Source organism: Hyperoodon ampullatus, assembly GCF_949752795.1.
Source record: "Hyperoodon ampullatus genome assembly, chromosome: 8".
Classification (NCBI taxonomy): Eukaryota; Metazoa; Chordata; class Mammalia; order Artiodactyla; family Ziphiidae; genus Hyperoodon; species Hyperoodon ampullatus.
Genome location: NC_136921.1, coordinates 47,611,196 through 47,629,310, shown reverse-complemented (window position 1 = coordinate 47,629,310; position 18,115 = coordinate 47,611,196).

Here is an 18,115-nt window from a genome sequence, read left to right as displayed (position 1 = left end):
CACCTTGCTTCCATTTATAGAGATTTAGGTGATCATGATTCTAGCCCTGGGTCATATACAGGATAACTGTGTAACCTCAGGCAAAGTACATTAGAGTACATATCTTTGACTTTTGAAGTAGAGAAAATACTTTTTCTGCAATTGTTATAGAATGGTTGGAAATATCAAGAGATTATGTAAGGGAAAAACTATAAACAAATGTAAATGTTCTATGGTATAATACATTATTCTAGTTACATAAATTATATAAATATTTCAGTTTTTGACATTGAATGCTGGTGTATCAATAGTCTTCTCTAAAATCAAATGTGTCATGTAGTGTGAAATACTAATACACTATATAGACTTTAATGATTTGAAGTGTTTAGAGACATTTTCAAGTACAGTACATGTATTTTAAATCTCATTGTAGCTTTCTTAATAATTATTTAATTTGAAAATTCCATTCTCAATAGAGAATTACTCAAAACTACAAGAGAAATTAAGCAAATATATCTTAAAATTTTTTTCCAAATGTGCTTATAACATAGAGTGAAATGAGTTTCTTTTACTGATATTATAATAATGGAAAGGACAGACCTCAATGCAAATTAGTTCCTAGTAGATTATCAAATGTTTAGATTATCAAAGCGCCAAGGTTTATAATACATTGTTATATAAGTGATAGCTATATAGTAAGGGTAATTTATGGTTATATATTTTATAGTATATGTATTTAAGTAAAGTTATATTTATAATCATATAATTCACACTCTATTCAAAATTCAAGATTTAATTTTAGTATAATTTACTCTAACATTTATTGAGGTCTCTACAATTTATGGAACCTTTTTACATATGTTATTTTCCTACATTCTCAGAACTGTTGATTGAAAAAATATATTAATTCTGTTTTATGGAAAAACATTTTAGTGACATCTCATAATAGCCAAGTTTACTGACCTTATATCCTAGAGCTCTACCATGGTTTCTTATCTTTTACATCCTTTCTTGTTGTATAAAATTTATATAAGTGTGTGTGTGTGAGTATAATACATCGCTAACCTATGTAATATAGAAAACTTAGGTATGCCTAGCAAACACACCAAGATAATTGATAATTACCATGAGTAAAATTTTTAACCTAACATGATAAAATCATCAAAGGTGTTTTATACCTACTTTTAAAGATTAGAATGAAGAAGCTACTAAGGAATATATTAAGAAATTAGGAAAAATAATTAAATAGAAAGAAATGATGAACTATGGCATTTTTAAAAGTCAAAATAACATGATACGATGCAAAGAGTACATACTTTTCACCAGATCAATTTGAATTTCAATGATAACTGTGACCATGAGCAAGTTACATTACTTCTCTAAGCCTCGATTTCTTCATATGCAAAATGGGAAAAAGTTTATTTACTTAATATGGCCTTATATTTTTGAAAGAACACATGAAAACTCTAATTAAATAAGTATATGTAAATTGTATGTAACAGTGTAGTACCAAAAATATGATGGTGGTAATATCTTTATAACTACAAATCTAGTTCATATACATATATAACTATGCAGATATATATGCTAAATATTATACATGTGCCATTTATGAATGATATATATGTTACATAATATATAAGTGATATTTAATGCTATATAATATATATACACATACCTATATATAGAAGCTATGGAATAAATGTGTATTCACACACACGCACACACACACACACACACACATTTACAACTTCTGTGCTTCCATTTTGTTAGAATAATGATGACACTGGCTTTAAATTCTGAAATGTATCTAAATTATCAAATTAGAGTTTAGTGAATTTTTATCCCAAGTACACGTATTTCTTTGAAAATTAGAGTTTGACATATATAACTTTTAACCAACACATATTTACCATAACAATTAATTCCAAAAAGGTTTCAAAATTATAGATAATGTTGTGTCTTTTACTTTTTTATAAAAAGCATATTCACATTTATACTTTCATTTTATCCCCAAGAAAAGCTTGTGAGCAACATACTATAAGTATCATTGTTACATGTCACCAAATAGGTTTAAGGTATGAGATAATTTGAGACAGATAGTTTTTAAAATAAACATTGTGTTTTATATACCACCTTAGAGTTAAAAAGTTAAAAAGCAAGTGAAAAATGAAAACAGCTTAATAACATAGCATAGATAATTTCTCTGCTCATCATTTGGTAAATCTAGAACTGTAATTAATCAGCATTTCTTGTTGGTGAGATGGGAGTAAAAATCATCATTAGGAATTTTATGCCAAAAGTCTTAACACAAGACATTCACCTGGCATTCACCTCAATCTATTCTACTGCTCTCTTATGGGCTGTGCTGAGAAAGATAATATGAAGCACTGCAAGATTTTTAGTCATTAAAAATCCCTCACGAGGTCCAGTGTAACTTATCCAATAAAGAATAGAAGGGGGGTAAGATATTTTTAAAAACTTTCCTGCTCTGAAGAAACATGCATTTTTTTTGAAAGTTAAAGCATTTCAATTATATTGTTCAGCATCCATTTAAGGAAAAAACTGGCTAACTAGGTTTTTATTGTAAACGGAAGAGTCTGGAAAATTATAGTGATTTAAGTAACACAATGTCATATAAATCAATGTTGGTGCATGAGCCAAATTATTTTGAAATGAAAATGTTAGATGTAGAATTTATTTCATAACTTTAGGATGAGATGTTAGCAATTGATTCAGTAGCCTTATATGGGTGTTATCAACTGATTTCTGCAAATAAAAACTGATATACATGATGTAAAGACAAATTAATGCGAGCTTAGGGCAAGAATCAACACCATAGAAGAATCTAGTAGAAGTTTAAGAGGCTATACCATTCTCATTTACTAGTTCTCTTTTTCCAGTTTTATTGAGAAATAATTGACATATATCACAATATAAGTATGAGGTATACAGCATGATGTTCTGATTTACATGTATTGATAAATGATTACCACAATAGGTTTTGTTAAAATCCATCATCTCATATAGACACAATAAAAAGAAAAGAAGGAAATCTCCTTGTGATGAGAACTCTTAGGATTTACTCTCTTAACAACTACTAACTCTTTTTAAGGAAGATCCCAGAAATTACTAAAAGAAAGACTGACCCACCCAAATGGTAGCACTACCATTCACTACTTCATCTTCAACATGTTTCTAAACACCATTATGACAATATTACATTTCTCATATGCATTTTTATACCACTTCTACATCCAGAAAGGAATTGAGACTGATTACCATTATAAATCTATTACACATTAGAAGAGGCAAGAGGCAAAAAAATTAGTGATTTGATTTTTATCAAATTTAAGAAAGTTAGATGTAATACTATTTCTCTTTTTCTAATATATGATGTCTAAAATAATTTCTAACATGAAAAATATGTGAAATTATTTTATGTGACTTCATTATAATACAGAAATTTTGTTTGCTCAGAAAACTTACTCTATATAGCATATCATTAAAACCATAATAAAAACTGTATTTTCACATCAAACTTCATTGTGATTGTCCTTTCATTAATGTGAAGGATATACATTTTAATCCTTCTATAAAATCAATCAGGAATTAAATTACACACCTCAGATGATCTTTGTACATATTATAAAATAACAACACAAGGAAATATTTAAAATGCAAATTATAAATCATTCATTCCTTTTTCTCTATTTACTTGTTGGGTTTTTGAGCAAATTTCTTATCCCCTCTAATCCATAGTTTTCTCACCTGTAAATTCATATTAATAACAGTACTTGGCTGGGAACTCCCTGACGGTCCAGTGGTTAGGACTATGCACTTTCACTGCTGAGGGCATGGGTTCAATCCTTGGTCAGGGAACTAAGATCCCGCAAGCCGCCAAAAAAAAGAATTAAAAGGTTATAGTACTTGACTTACATTAAAGACCTTAGCCTGATACTTGGCACAGAATGGTAATTTAATCTATCCTTTCTTCCTCCCTCCCCTCCTTCTTTCCTTCCTTCCTTCCCTCCTTCCTTTTTTCTCTCCCTCCCTCATTTGTAAAATAGGGATTTTCATATCCACACACAAGATTATTGTTCAGGATAAAATTATATAATACATGTGATAACATTTGTAAGCTATAAATTAATACATAGTACCAATTAGTACTTTTTAGGAATTATTATTATTTAAAATGTTTTAACTTACCAAGGTCATGTACCTAGTAAGCAGTGAAGTCAATATCAAAATTCAGGCACTATGACTGCAGAGCTTGTTCTCCTAACAAGTGTGTCATGCTACTAATATAGCTGCATTTGCCATCATATCAATAACTACTGTGATGATGGTCACTTCCTGTTACTCCAAAAATTTAGGTAACATGTACGTACATAGCAGCACATAGGCAAGGCAGTATTTAATGAAAATTTCAGTGAAGTTCTTATGTAAGAAATCAGAATGAAAATATAATTATATATATTGAAAATGTTTATATAATTGAAATTGGTGGGCTCTAATAGCTCTAAGGAAGATTCTCATTTCATATTATTAAATAATTTGAAATATAATAGCAGAAAGGATGTGAATGAACTTAATTTTACTCTAAATAACTTTAAGATATAGTTTTGTAAATTTTATTTTGCTATTGGAAATTTCACAAATTATTGAATTAGAAAAATTTATTACAATTAAAACAGTACTGAAAACAATTATCCAGTGATTAATAAGTCAATAAACAAATAGACATGTTCTACACATAACTGAGAATTGAGAATTTGTACTTCGAAATGCAATTTTGTCAAATTGCTTAACTAAGACGAACTACAAAGGGAAAAAGTATACACCAATTAAGTAATTTTCACAACTATCAAAAATCTAAATGAATAGTTTCCAATATTCAGTTTTAATGTGTTTAAAAAGGTTTTTTTTCTTCATTGCACATAACTTTTGTACTTCAACAAATTTTCTATTTCTTTTTCCTTTTGGACAGGCACATTCTGTTACACTTCCATATTTTATTCCTGTTCATTTTATCTCATTAAAAAAAAATCAACCTCATTCTTTCAAAAACCTTAATTATACTGCTTCAGTAAGCCCTTGACAATAATTTGTATCAAATCAGGACAAGAAATACAGGAAGAAAGCAAGTTTGATGTAGAGGATTAGAGCCCAGTTGAAGACATGCATAACTTATATACCTGTATGGAATAGACATGGGATTGTCAGCAAACAATTTTTTCTAGTGGTTTTACAGATGGTTATATTATGTATTATTTAATCGCCCTCACTTCTGGGTTTCAAAAGTACTCTACAAATAATGCATCCAGATTCACAGATATAATCTTGGGGATTTGTCTGCAATATTTTTGTAGGGCTGGGATGACACCTGAGCCAGATATAAATTCTTTTGCATGATAGATAAAATTCAAATTTGAACTCTACTCTGTCTCTTATGGGAAAAGTCTATATTTGTGTGTGTGTGTGTGTGTGTGTGAAGGAGAGAGAGAGAGAGAAAGAGAGAGAGAGGTATTAGAGGCAGATAGCATATAGCATTTTGCTATGAAAGTAAGTAGAATAACAAAATTCGTATTTTTTGCTGCAAATAAAATTACACCTCTTAAAGATTTAAAAATTTACACTAAGAAAACAATGACATTTCTCTAATACCATGTTCAGCAAGATATTCAGTAGTAGTTTTATATAGAGGTGTTTATTGCTTAAAGAATCTTCTTTGCTTGTTTACTGTGGTAATTTTTCTTTTTAAAAAAAGCTTAAAACCTATTTTTTATAGATAAAATAGTGTTTTTATTTCTAACACTTACTGGTGGATACTGTAATATTCCTAATATGATTGTAGATGCAGTCCAATGATGGAATTTCTTGTTGGAAATTCCAGTACCTCTGGGAAAAATAATGAATGGAAGACTTCTAGGTTCCAGATCCTTAGAGGGTCCATTAGTTCAGACTTCCTGGGACACTTCCTCTTCCCTCACTTGAACTTCTCTGGTCTCCCATCCTTCCAGTACATTTTCATTTCTTCTTCCTAAGCAACCCTCTCTTCCAGTTACCAACACTGACTCCAGAGTTATCATTCTTGCCATTTTCTCATCTTCTACATCTCTCCAAACACTTAGATATTCTAGGTAAATTGTGCCTTAGAATGCTATCTCTTAGCTACAATTGCTTTTTCACTCCTGATAACAACTTTTTTATCTGTAGTGCCTGTTCAGGATCCTTGCAGCCCTCTCAGCTCTCCTTGTCATACCACAGATACTGGGACTTCAACTACCATATTTCCATCCTCCACCAAGGTGATCACTTCTGACTAATACAGCCAAAAAGACCAGTTTATCCTCTCTTTGCCCAGATCCTTCAGGTTTCAAATATGCATATGATCATTTCTTTTTAACCCAGAGAACAATTTTAGGAAGATATTATAGTCCCTGCAGTTCAAGAAATCAGTATTTTTTGTTTACAACTGTTTATATGGTAGGTCATTTTTTTTTTTTTAAGATGTTGGGGGTAGGAGTTTATTAATTAATTTATTTATTTTTGCTCTGTTGGGCTTCTGCTCCAGTACCTTGGGACGTGACTCCACTACCAAAAAGCAAGTGATGGCCACTGAGCATAGAAGTCCTGGTTCACACCTGACTCTGACTCTAGCCACTCCATCTCCAGCCCTAGCTCTCACCAAGGTGATAGCTGCCAGCTGTCCCATCAAAGCCACTGAGCACATGCAGACTGCATAAGGACCCTCTCGCTCTAGAACACCCCTTCAGGAATGGGACAAGTAACTGCTTCAGAGAGACAGAGAAAGTTAAACAAAATGAGAAGATAGAGGAATTTTTTTCAAAGGAAAGAACAAGAAAAAACCCTGAAATATGCCAAATGAAACAAAGATAATTTACCAGCTAACGAGTTCAAAGCATTAGTAATAAGAATGATAACTGAACTTGGGAAAAGAATAGAACACTGTGAGCTGAAATATTATTTTAAAGTAATTAAACAGTTATGAATCTGGATATTTTAGAATTTATTTTTTTTCTTATGGGTCAACTTTTTAGGGCTGACTGACTCATGGGGTAAGAGCCTGGAAATAAGACTACTGATTATAACAAGCAAGTTGATGAGGAATATAACCCAGATTTCTCCCTTGATGGTCAGTGAGACCATATGGCTATCTGTGAAATACAGGCAAATTAGTTTGTCTGAGATTAAAGAGATTACCAATAGTATGTAATGTGTTATAATTACGGACAAATTAAGATAAGAAATGAAGGTAAACAGATAGTTAAGGTAGTTATATGAAACATAGAGGATAAATTGGAAATTTTACTTCCACACAGTCTCTTGATGCTTAAAAAAAGTAAAAGCCACATTTTCTTCTGAGACGACAATGAAGATATCGATAACTATATTTCTTTAAAAATTCCTCCAGCTATAACATAACGTTCAAAATGTTTTAGTCATTTCAGAACCAATAAAATCTAAAAATAAAAAGATTAAGGAATAGAAATGTTTTTCTTTCAACCTCTGAGCTTTTTGTCTTCAGTAGGTGGTTTAGCATCAAATGGGATTGCTCTGTTTCTCCTCTTAATAAGCTGCTGTCCTCAATTTAGTTTTTCAGGTGACTGAATTGATTTTACTCTAGGTGATAAAAAGGCAGAAGAAAAAATGAGGAAAATGTGAAGGATGGCATAGACAAATTAAAGGGTTCCAGGATTAAATGAAACAGTAAAAGCAAATAATCACATAGAGTTAGTGCTGTAAAATTTTAAAATATTAAGAAGCATTTACAAATGGTGGCTATAAAAGATTTGTGAAATTATTTCAAGAAAATGTTGTAAATGTTCTTTTCCATTTATTTATTGCAAAATGAGTTTATTTATGTCAAAATGTTCTATTCTATTATTTTAAAACAAATTAACCTCAAGTTGAAAACTGTCAAAATAGTGTATGTGGAATAAATTAAGGAATGTTGTGAATATTTAAATTGAGCCATAAAAACAAGAGAGTTTTTCAAAATTAAAATAGTAAATTTAATTACTTTAATAATTTCTGAGTTTTGTATTCTGGTTAAAAGCAAGATACTCAGCCTGAAAATATTCTTGAGAGTATAAAATTTTAAACCATTTATTCACTACTTTTTACTGAGCATCTAATATCATAGAAATGCAGTGTGATTGACTCCTGAACACAAATACTAATGGTACAAGATGATGTGAGAAAAGTGACATAAAATTTTAAAATATAGAGGCAACTATATGAGTTAGCAGAAGGAAGGATCATAGTCAACTGGAAATGTTAAGAAATATTTCTATATTTGAGATAAGTCCTGAAAGATAGGCAGAAGGTGTACAGTCAAGAAAATAAAAGGTGTATGTTGACATAGATTCCATATGGCAGTCCATGTGTTTGTGTATGTATATATATAATACATATATACATATATCTATACATATACACATATACATATATGTTATATATTAAACGTGTTTTATACATTGCATAATACATTATATATGTATACGTATACATATGTATATGTATGCTTATATATATGCGAATTTAATGCATCTTTAAAAAAATTAAGTTCTGTTTCATATTCCAATAAAAGTAAAAACACTACTATAGAGACATTGAATACAATTCAATTTTGTTTAAATTATCTCTTTCCATTCGAAATGTTACTGCAAATTACACGAGTGAATGAACTTACCTGTGAGTATTAATAAAACAAAGCAGTTGATGCTTTCTCCCACCATTGAAGAATCATTAAACAAAATAATATTTTGTCCTTTTCCTTCTTCAGGAATTTAGCTCTTGCTTAATTCATAAAAAAGGAAGGTTTCTTTTTTGGTTGTCCTATGTTGGCAAGGTATACGTTGTATGACAAGTTGACACAAGGTCCATTTTTACTTCTCTCGTTGCTCAGGAGACAATAATTTACTTCCTGTACAGAGTAAAATTTTCAGAGCATGGAGTGAATCATTTAGTTTTTTGTACATTTGAAAATAATAATTGAAATTTCAAAATTAAACCCCATGGCATATTTCATTTTTACATATGGAAATGTATTTATACATGTATTTGAACGAGGAAGAAGACCATTTATGCGAGGTGACTTTCTTTGGTGGTGTTCTACAGACTAGATAAAGGCTAGAGATGCAATAACTATTGCTGAGAAAAGAATGACAGAAGCCAGTGAGTCTCCAGATGCACAGTAAACTACTTTTTCCGCTATGACGTGGAGCCTGGAAAATCTGGCATATGTAACACTCTCCCAGATGTTTTTCTCCTTTTTAAAAAAAAAAAATATTTTGAAATATCAGTAATTTCAGACTTACAGAAAAAGATACAAAATTTGCTCAGAGAATTTCAATAAACCCTTCACATATTGTATTAATTACCTAATATTGTTTATCAACCTCCCAAATTTAGCACCTTAAGACAGCAAACATTTATTATCTCACACAGCGTCTGAGTGTCAGGAATCTGGAAGCACTTTAGCTGAGTGATTCTGGTTTAGAGTTTCTTCATGAAGCTGTAGCCAAGATGTTGGCCGGGGCTGCTGTTATCAGAAGGGACTGGAGAATCTGTTTTTAAACACTTATGGCTGTTGACAAACAGCTTTAGTTCCTTGATTTGACATGTGGACTTCTCCATAGGGCTTCTCACATGTCAGAGCAGCTAGCTTTCCAGAGAGAAAGGAAAGGGCAATGGAAAGAAGGGGAGGGAAGGGGGGGTGAGAGAGAGACTGAGAGAGAGAGAGAAAGATAGATGCATTTTATGACATAATCTCAGATTCATACTCCGCTATTGCTGTCTTATTCTTTTTGATGGAAGCAAATCACTAAATCCAGGCCAAACTCAAGCGGAGAGGAATTGCCCTTTATTTCTTTTTTCTTTTCTTTTTTTTTTTTTTTTTTTGCGGTACGCGGGCCTCTCACCGTTGTGGCCTCTCTTGTTGCGGAGCACAGGCTCTGGATGCGCAGGCTCAGCGGCCATGGCTCACGGGCCCAGCCGCTCTGCGGCACGTGGGATCCTCCCGGACCGGGGCACGAACCCCTGTCCCCTGCATCGGCAGGCAGACTGTCAACCACTGTGCCACCAGGGAAGCCCCTGCCCTTTACTTCTTGAAGGAAGAAGTAACAAGTGTGCACATATTTTCAAAGCCACTGCCCCAGCTTACCCAAATGTTAATAATTTATTCCATTTGCCTTGTCATCCTCTCAACCTCTCTTATTATTTACATATTCGGGGGGGAAACTTTCAAAAGTAAGTTGTAGACATGATGCTCCTTGCTTCTAAAAATGTAACTGTATATTTGCTAAAAACAAGGGCATTCTTCTACATAACCACTGAAAATTTCAAAATCAGGAAAGTAACACTGATACAATATTATTGTCTAAAACACAGACCTTATCAATTTTTCCAATCATTCTACTAATGCCCTTGTTAAAAGAAAAAAATAACTTGGGCTTGGACCAATCTATAATTATTCAATGCATTTAATTGTCATATTTTTTTGCCCCCCCTCTCTTTTTTTCTTTTATATTTGTTTTTTCTTGTCTCCCCTTTTCTCTTCCTTCCCTCCCTCCTTCCTCCTTCCCTCTCTCCCTATCTCCCTCTCTCTTTCCCTTTCTTTCTTTCTTTCATCATTTTAAGTAGAACAGTACCTTAGGTTTTCTTATTTTCCATGAGCTTGACTCTTTGAAAAGTAAAAGAACATTTATTTTGCACATTGTTCTTCAGTTTTGATCTGTCTGTATATTCCTCATGATTTGATTCTGGTGTTGTGTGTTTTGGGGGCAGAAATACCATGTATGTGATTCTCCGTGCTCCTCAGAGCATCGTATCAGAAGATACATGTCTGCCTCTAATAATTACTACCTTTAGCTTTTTTTATTAGAGTATTAATTCCTTTACAATGTTTTGTTAGTTTCTGTTATACAATGAAGTAAATCAGCTATATGTATGCATATATCCCCTCTCTCTTGGACCTCTCTCCCACCACCCCCGCATCCCACCCATCTAGGTCACCACAGAGCACCGAGCTGAGCTTCCTGTGCTTTACAGCATGTTCCTGCTAGCTATCTATTTTATGCATGGTAGTGTATATATGTCAATCCTAATCTCCCAATTCGTCCCACCCTCCCCTTCCCTGCCATGTCCACATGTCGGTTCTCTACATCTATGCCTCTATTCCTGCTCTGCAAATAGGTTCATCTGTACCATTTTTCTAGATTCCACATATATGCATTAATATACTATATTTGTTTTTCTCTTTCTGACTTACTTCACTCTGTGTGACAGACACTAGGTCCATCCACATCTCTACAAATGACCCAATTTCGTTCCTTTTTATGGCTGAGTAATATTCCATTGCATATATGTACCACATCTTCTTTATCCATTCATCTGTTGTTGGACATTTAGGTTGTTTCCAAGTCTTGGCTATTGTAAATAGTGCTGCGATGAACAATGGGGTACATGTGTCCTTTTGAATTATGGTTTTCTTAGGGTATATGCCCAGTAGTGGGATTGCTGGGTCGTATGGTAGTTCTATTTTTAGTTTTTTAAGGAATCTCCATACTGTTCTCCATAGTGGCTGTATCAATTTACATTCCCACCAGCAGTGCAAAAGGATTCCCTTTTCTTCACATCCTCTCCAGCATTTATTGTTTGTAGATTTTTTGAGATGGCCATTCTGAACGGTGTGAGGTGATACCTCATTGTGGTTTTGATTTGCATTTCTCTAATAATTAGTGATGTTTAGCATCTTTTCATGTGCCTCTTGGCCATCTGTATGTCTTCTTTGGTGAAATGTCTATTTAGGTCTTCCACCTATTTTTTAATTGCGTTGTTTGTTTTTTTGATATTGAGCTCCATGAGCTGTTTGTATATTTTGGAGATTAATCCTTTGCCCATTGCTTCGTTTGCACATATTTTCTCCCATTCCAAGGGTTGTCTTTTCATCTTGTTTATGGTTTCCTTTGTTGTGCAAAAGCTTTTAAGTTTAATTAGGCTTAAAAGCTTTTGTACTACCTTTAACTTTTATCACTCAGTTAAAATGATGCCTGCCAGGTTTCTCTACTTTAATGTTACTCTTTTTCCCTTTATAGGTAATAAGTATCTTGTAGGGAGATGCTTTGAGATTATGTCAATATATTATTTCTCATAAAATTTCATTTTAGCATGATGATTTTTGCCTGAAAGGATTAGTACTGTGGTGGTTTTCAAACAGTATTTGACTATATATACTTAGGCTAAGTATTTACAGAAATGTAAATGAATGTTAAACTCTAGTTAGCAGGTTTGTTTTTTCGTACTGGTATGAGTAGGCAATGCTGAAACTGAGCAGTCTAGAATTAAGAAAACAAGTGAAGATGTCATGTATAACAGGATCCATGCTTCTCATTTCAGAGAATTACAAATCCAGAAAGGGAGGAGGATGAAATATACTCTGTGTACACATGTGTGCATGCATTTCTTGGCTCCTTTCTCTAAAGGGTCTTAAGTCAGTGATCCCAGTAGCAATGAGCATATTTAGCACCCAGAACCCATATTTGATTTCTAAACCAACTAAAAGTAATCAGATTTCTTGGTGAAACTGCTGATTTCAGGACTGGTGCTGGCAAAGTACCAAAAGACCTTGAAACACCTTGCTATGCCAGAAATAAGGAAATGTTCAAAGAATGATGGAAGCACATTAGAAGGATACAAGAGCCGGCTTTAAGGGCCTCCCAATGACCAAGTTATGAGTGCTTTGAATATAAAAATATATAATGATAGTAACAGATTATAGCACTTAAAATAATTATTTGAATAATAATAATAATTCTTGAATAAATAAATGAAAAGAAGGGAAAGCTCTCTCTTACAGCAGAGAGCTAATAAATGTATAAGTAGTGAGGGTATGAGAAAGCCCTTTCATATTTTAATAAACCCCACAACATGCTCTTTATAAGCTAAGCAATATAATAATTTGTGTTCATTTCATCTGTGAATGATGACTTACTCTGGGGTCTGGTTCTGGCCTGGATAAAATTGGTTGCAGGTATTGTGTAATTCTCAGCTTGCTAGTTTTCTCCCACAGTTATTAACCATATATGAACATGAGTAAAACTGTTATGATTAGAGGAATAACCTTTAATCACTGTAAATTATTTTATTGTATATAATTCTCAAATCCATACATAAACAATCATTAATAACATATTGCTTGAAAAACACCTTGCACAAGTGCCCTCATACTATATATAAGAACTTCAATCTAGATAAAAGCTACAGTTCTCATTCCACTTAAAATAGAAAATCTGATAAATGCTGTTATTTCTTTACTGACAATTTTATCTCTGAAGAGTGAACAAGAGTTAACGGAAATGCTTCTCTAAACAATTATCACAAGAAGGGAAGTGATGGTTGGTGACGTGAAAGTGATGAAAACAGTTAGAGATACTAATCATATCATTAAACTGTCTGAAATAGCTGTGAAAGGTAATATTCATCATTGTCAGGTTCACACAATAAACTAGAGGAAAGAACATTGTAATAGTTTACAAAAAATTTTCAAAGTTATCCCATCATAGAAAATTTATATTTCTGAAAACATGAATTTATAATATTTTGCCTTAAAATTTGTCAGACTGCCCATAAGTAACATGATAGTTTGAAACTGTTAGATAGGCACTTAATGATATAGTCTTGCTAATACTTCATTGTATCTCTCAATTACCTCAATGCCCCACTCAATCCCGATAAACACACATGCACACCACCATGCCCCAACTACATGTATACATATAAACACATGCAAAAAATTCATAGCTCTCTCTGTCCTGGCATTTTCTATTTGCATTTTTCTAAAAATGCTCTGCTCTCTGACATCTGTGTTCCTTTGGAACTTTCCTCTGCCTGGCACTTCTTCCTTCCCACTCTAACCTATCTGTTTGGCAAATCCATTTTTTCTCTCAAGACTTCTATTATTTTTGTCTCTATGTAGTCTATGTAGTCTTCCTTGTCTTCTAAGAACCAATTAATCTCCACATCTTCATTGTTTCCCTTATAGTTTCTGTATACCTTTCTCAATACACAGCTAAGAATTTCAACAGGCTTTATATAGTCTATCTCAAATATCATACTATGTTTCTTAACATTAGGGGCTTTGATTTTGTTCTCCTTTGAGTTTGCAGTGATATTCATACTGTGTGGATCAGACTCAATAACTGTTTTTTTTGTGAGAATCAAAATTTATATTTGGAACACATAATCACTAAAGTGTAAACTTCATTAAAACATAGAATAGTATCTGGCACTTAGTAGTTGATTTGTAAACATTATTTAAATAAATATATGTTGAATATTCACAAATACTATCAAGAAAGGAAAAGAGAGGTGAACATCGGTATACACCATCAAACTTCCACATGGTATATTCTGGTAAGCACAGATTTTCAAAGGTCAAATTCCAAAGATGTAAGATAGGAACAGCTAACTGGGATAGAAAAAAAATCTTTGTTACATCAAACTGTACAAGTTTTAAGGAATTTTAATCCCAAGGAAACTAAAATACATTACAAATGTTAAGAACAGATTGCCAGGTAGAAACCTAATGTGTTTGTTATCTACTTCATTGTCAGGACAGACACTGAGATGGAAACATCAGTTTAATTTAACTTGAAGGCCAGAAATAGAGGAAATATAGAATAGGACAGAGAACTATTTAAATATATAATGGTTCAGAGTTTTCAAAAACCGATGATAGACATCAAGAAATGATCACCAAGAAGTCTAAATCCACCTAGAAATACACCTAGACAATTCATGGCAAAACTGCTGAAAACCCCCAAAAAAGGCAATCTTAAAAGGAATATGAAGGATGAGAACATACAAGCTTCAAAGCATCATTAACACTGACAGATTATTTCTCAAAATAAACTATGGAAACCAAAAGGAGAATAATAGCTTCAAATGGGGAAAGCAAATAATTTCCAACATAGACTTCTATGTAGAGCAAAAATTATCCTTCATAAGTTAGGACAAAATACGGACTGGTTTAGGTAAACAAAAAACTTTATCAACAGTGAACCAATGTTAAAGGAAAAACTAAAGGGCAGTTGTAGAAACAGTATTTACAGATGAAAATGTATTCAGAAAGGGATAAAGAGAATGGAACCAAAAAGTAACAATGTGGGTAAATACAAATAAAATAATGTTGTATTGTTTAAATATATAAAGGACTAAGATATATGAAACTGATAGCACAAAATATGGAAAAGTATTAAGTGGAGTTGGAGAGTTTTAATATCCTTCCTTTGTGCATTATGTGGACAAACTACTTGTACATATTACACTTGATGAATCAAAGGTGCATGTGGATGTAAAAATAGTTTAGAAAGAGAGGGAAAATAAAATAGTACATAAAAATAATACATAAGTGGCAAGAAAGGAGAAATAAAGAAGAACAGTTGGGGACATGTTCAGAAAAAGGTTGACTTAATATATGTTGTTTATAAGAAAAAGATAAGTTGAAAATAAAAATGTAGAAAACATATTATACAAAGATTAATCAAGAGAAAGCTGTCTAAAATGTAGATTTAAAGTAAAAACATACTGGAGATAAAAAGGAACACATAATGATAGAAGGGTCAGTTCAATAGGAGGACATAATTATGCCATCCTTGTTCTTTCAATGGAAGAATGGATAAACAGTGGGAGATTTTTAAAAATATTTTTGTAGTAAAGCAAAGTAAATGCACTGCTGCGTGCAGCAGCATGGGTGAATCTCAGAAGCGTAATATTAAATCATAGAATCTATAGTTTCATTCATATGGAAAAACAGATACTGGTTGACTTTGAAGTTGAGGATGATGGGGGTTGAAAGGGAGAATATGGGGCATCTGCACTGCTAGTAATGTTTTATTTCTCATTCTGAGTGGTGATTCCAGAGATATGTTTCCATTGTGCTAATTCATTAAGCTATACATTTATGAATTATGTTTCTTCATACATATCACACCTCAATAAAAGGTTTATTTTTTTAAGTAGTTGGTATGAAATTCATTAAAAAATTAAAAGGACTGGTTTATTACAGATAACGTAATGCCAGAAGTAATGTTAACATCACACAAAATGTGTAGCAGTCTATTTTTGGAAGGGATAGATGGCAAAAATTGGCTTAAAACATTTTAGCAACCAAAATTTAAAGTGCAAACATGATTACTTATAAGATGTGCAGTCTTCATAAATTGAAACTGTGAATCAGAGTAGTACAAATATTCCTGGTACAGAGACCATAGAGGAAATTCTTATTCATCCTCAAAAAAAGAAAAAATGTACAATGTACATATCTTCAACAGTAACTTTAGAATAAATATAAAGATGAGTTTCAAAAAACTCAAAGTTCAGTTCATTAAAACGAAAAACTAGATGGTAGGGATATTTGGGAGGGGAGGAGTCTTAAGCAAAATCCCATGATAAAATTTCTAAAAACAGACTTCTTTAGCTTATCTAGAGAGAGATTTAAATGTCACTAAAAAAAATTCAACATAATGTTTCCTTTAAGTCAATTTTATTGATCCTCAATGTCAAGGTCATACTCCCCACAAATACTTGGAACAGAGTTATTCTGTGCTGCCAGTTTGTGCAGGGCCATATGCTGCAAGAATCAGTGAAACAGAAGGTAAGATGAACATCCCCATTGAAATGTGAGGAGCCCAACAAGGACAGGTGCCTGACCAGAAGGCCATGGCATATTCACGCAGAGGTAGGCCTAGGTAGTTCCTGCCAAGCTTCTCCCCACAAAATAAATGCTTAGGGTGTGTTCCAGCATATATATGAATAAGTAATAATGTCCACAAAGTTCTGAGGAATATAGAATGTTTGCAAAAATTTGATCTGGGAATATTTCTGTAAATGAAACACCACACACATTACCTCTTTTCCATCTCTTCTACCACCACCACACCATCAATAGCCCTTAATAAACATTTACTGTATTATTCACCTTGCTGAGAGCTTACATATGTTATCCACTTGGTACATCAAATAGCCCAACAGTAATGGCAATGATAATAGTAGTCACCAAATAATAAAGACTCATTGTATGTCAGGCACCATGTTAAGTTCTGTACATAATTATTATCTAATTTAATCCTCCCAACACTCTGAGAATTACCTTAATAGTATCATCTCTGTTATATACGTGAGCAAAATTAAAGTGTAGAAAAGTTAAACACACAAAGATGAAGTTCAAGAACTAAGGTATGAACCCAGGTCTATATGATTAACTTTGTGCTCTTATCATTTAAATTGCAGGTATTACTATTATCTTTCAATTGTTGAGAAAACTGAAATTTTAAAAGATGGCATAAATAGACCAAAGCTTATACATTAAAAACATGTAAAGTAAATTACATCCAGTTCCATCTGACTTGATGTCTATCTGACATCAGGGACACACAAAGCCTTTAATATATTAATATGAATTGTGGGTCTCCAGAAAGGTGCTAGAATATGCAGCACCATATCATAAATATTTTTAATGATGGAATTATTCTTTATCTTAAACCTATTTACACCTCTGGGAAAAATGTGTGTTGTCTACACACAGGTTCACACATATAAAAGATGTTTTAGATAATATTTTTCTATGCCACAGCGTATAAAAGTTTAAAAATACTTATCTGTTGAGGATGACTTAGAAAATACAGAAAAGCATAATGAAATCACCATTTCTGACAATTAGATGATCAAACTATGTATGTATGTATATCTGTATATATATATGTGTGTGTGTGTGTGTGTGTGTATTGCCTGTCAATTTCTTTTTCTTCAGTATTCTTTTTGTTGTTTTTTTTTTTTGCGGTACGCGGGCCTCTCACTGTTGCAGCCTCTCCCGTTGCGGAGCACAGGCTCCGGACGCGCAGGCTCAGCAGCCATGGCTCACGGGCCCAGCTGCTCCGCGGCATGTGGGATCTTCCCAGACTGGGGCATGAACCTGTGTCCCCTGCATCGGCAGGCGGACTCTCAACCACTGCGCCCCCAAGGAAGCCCTTCTTCAGTATTCTTAATGGTAAAAAGCTGATAGAAGTAAATTTGGGATCAAAATTTTATACAAATATTAAAGGAT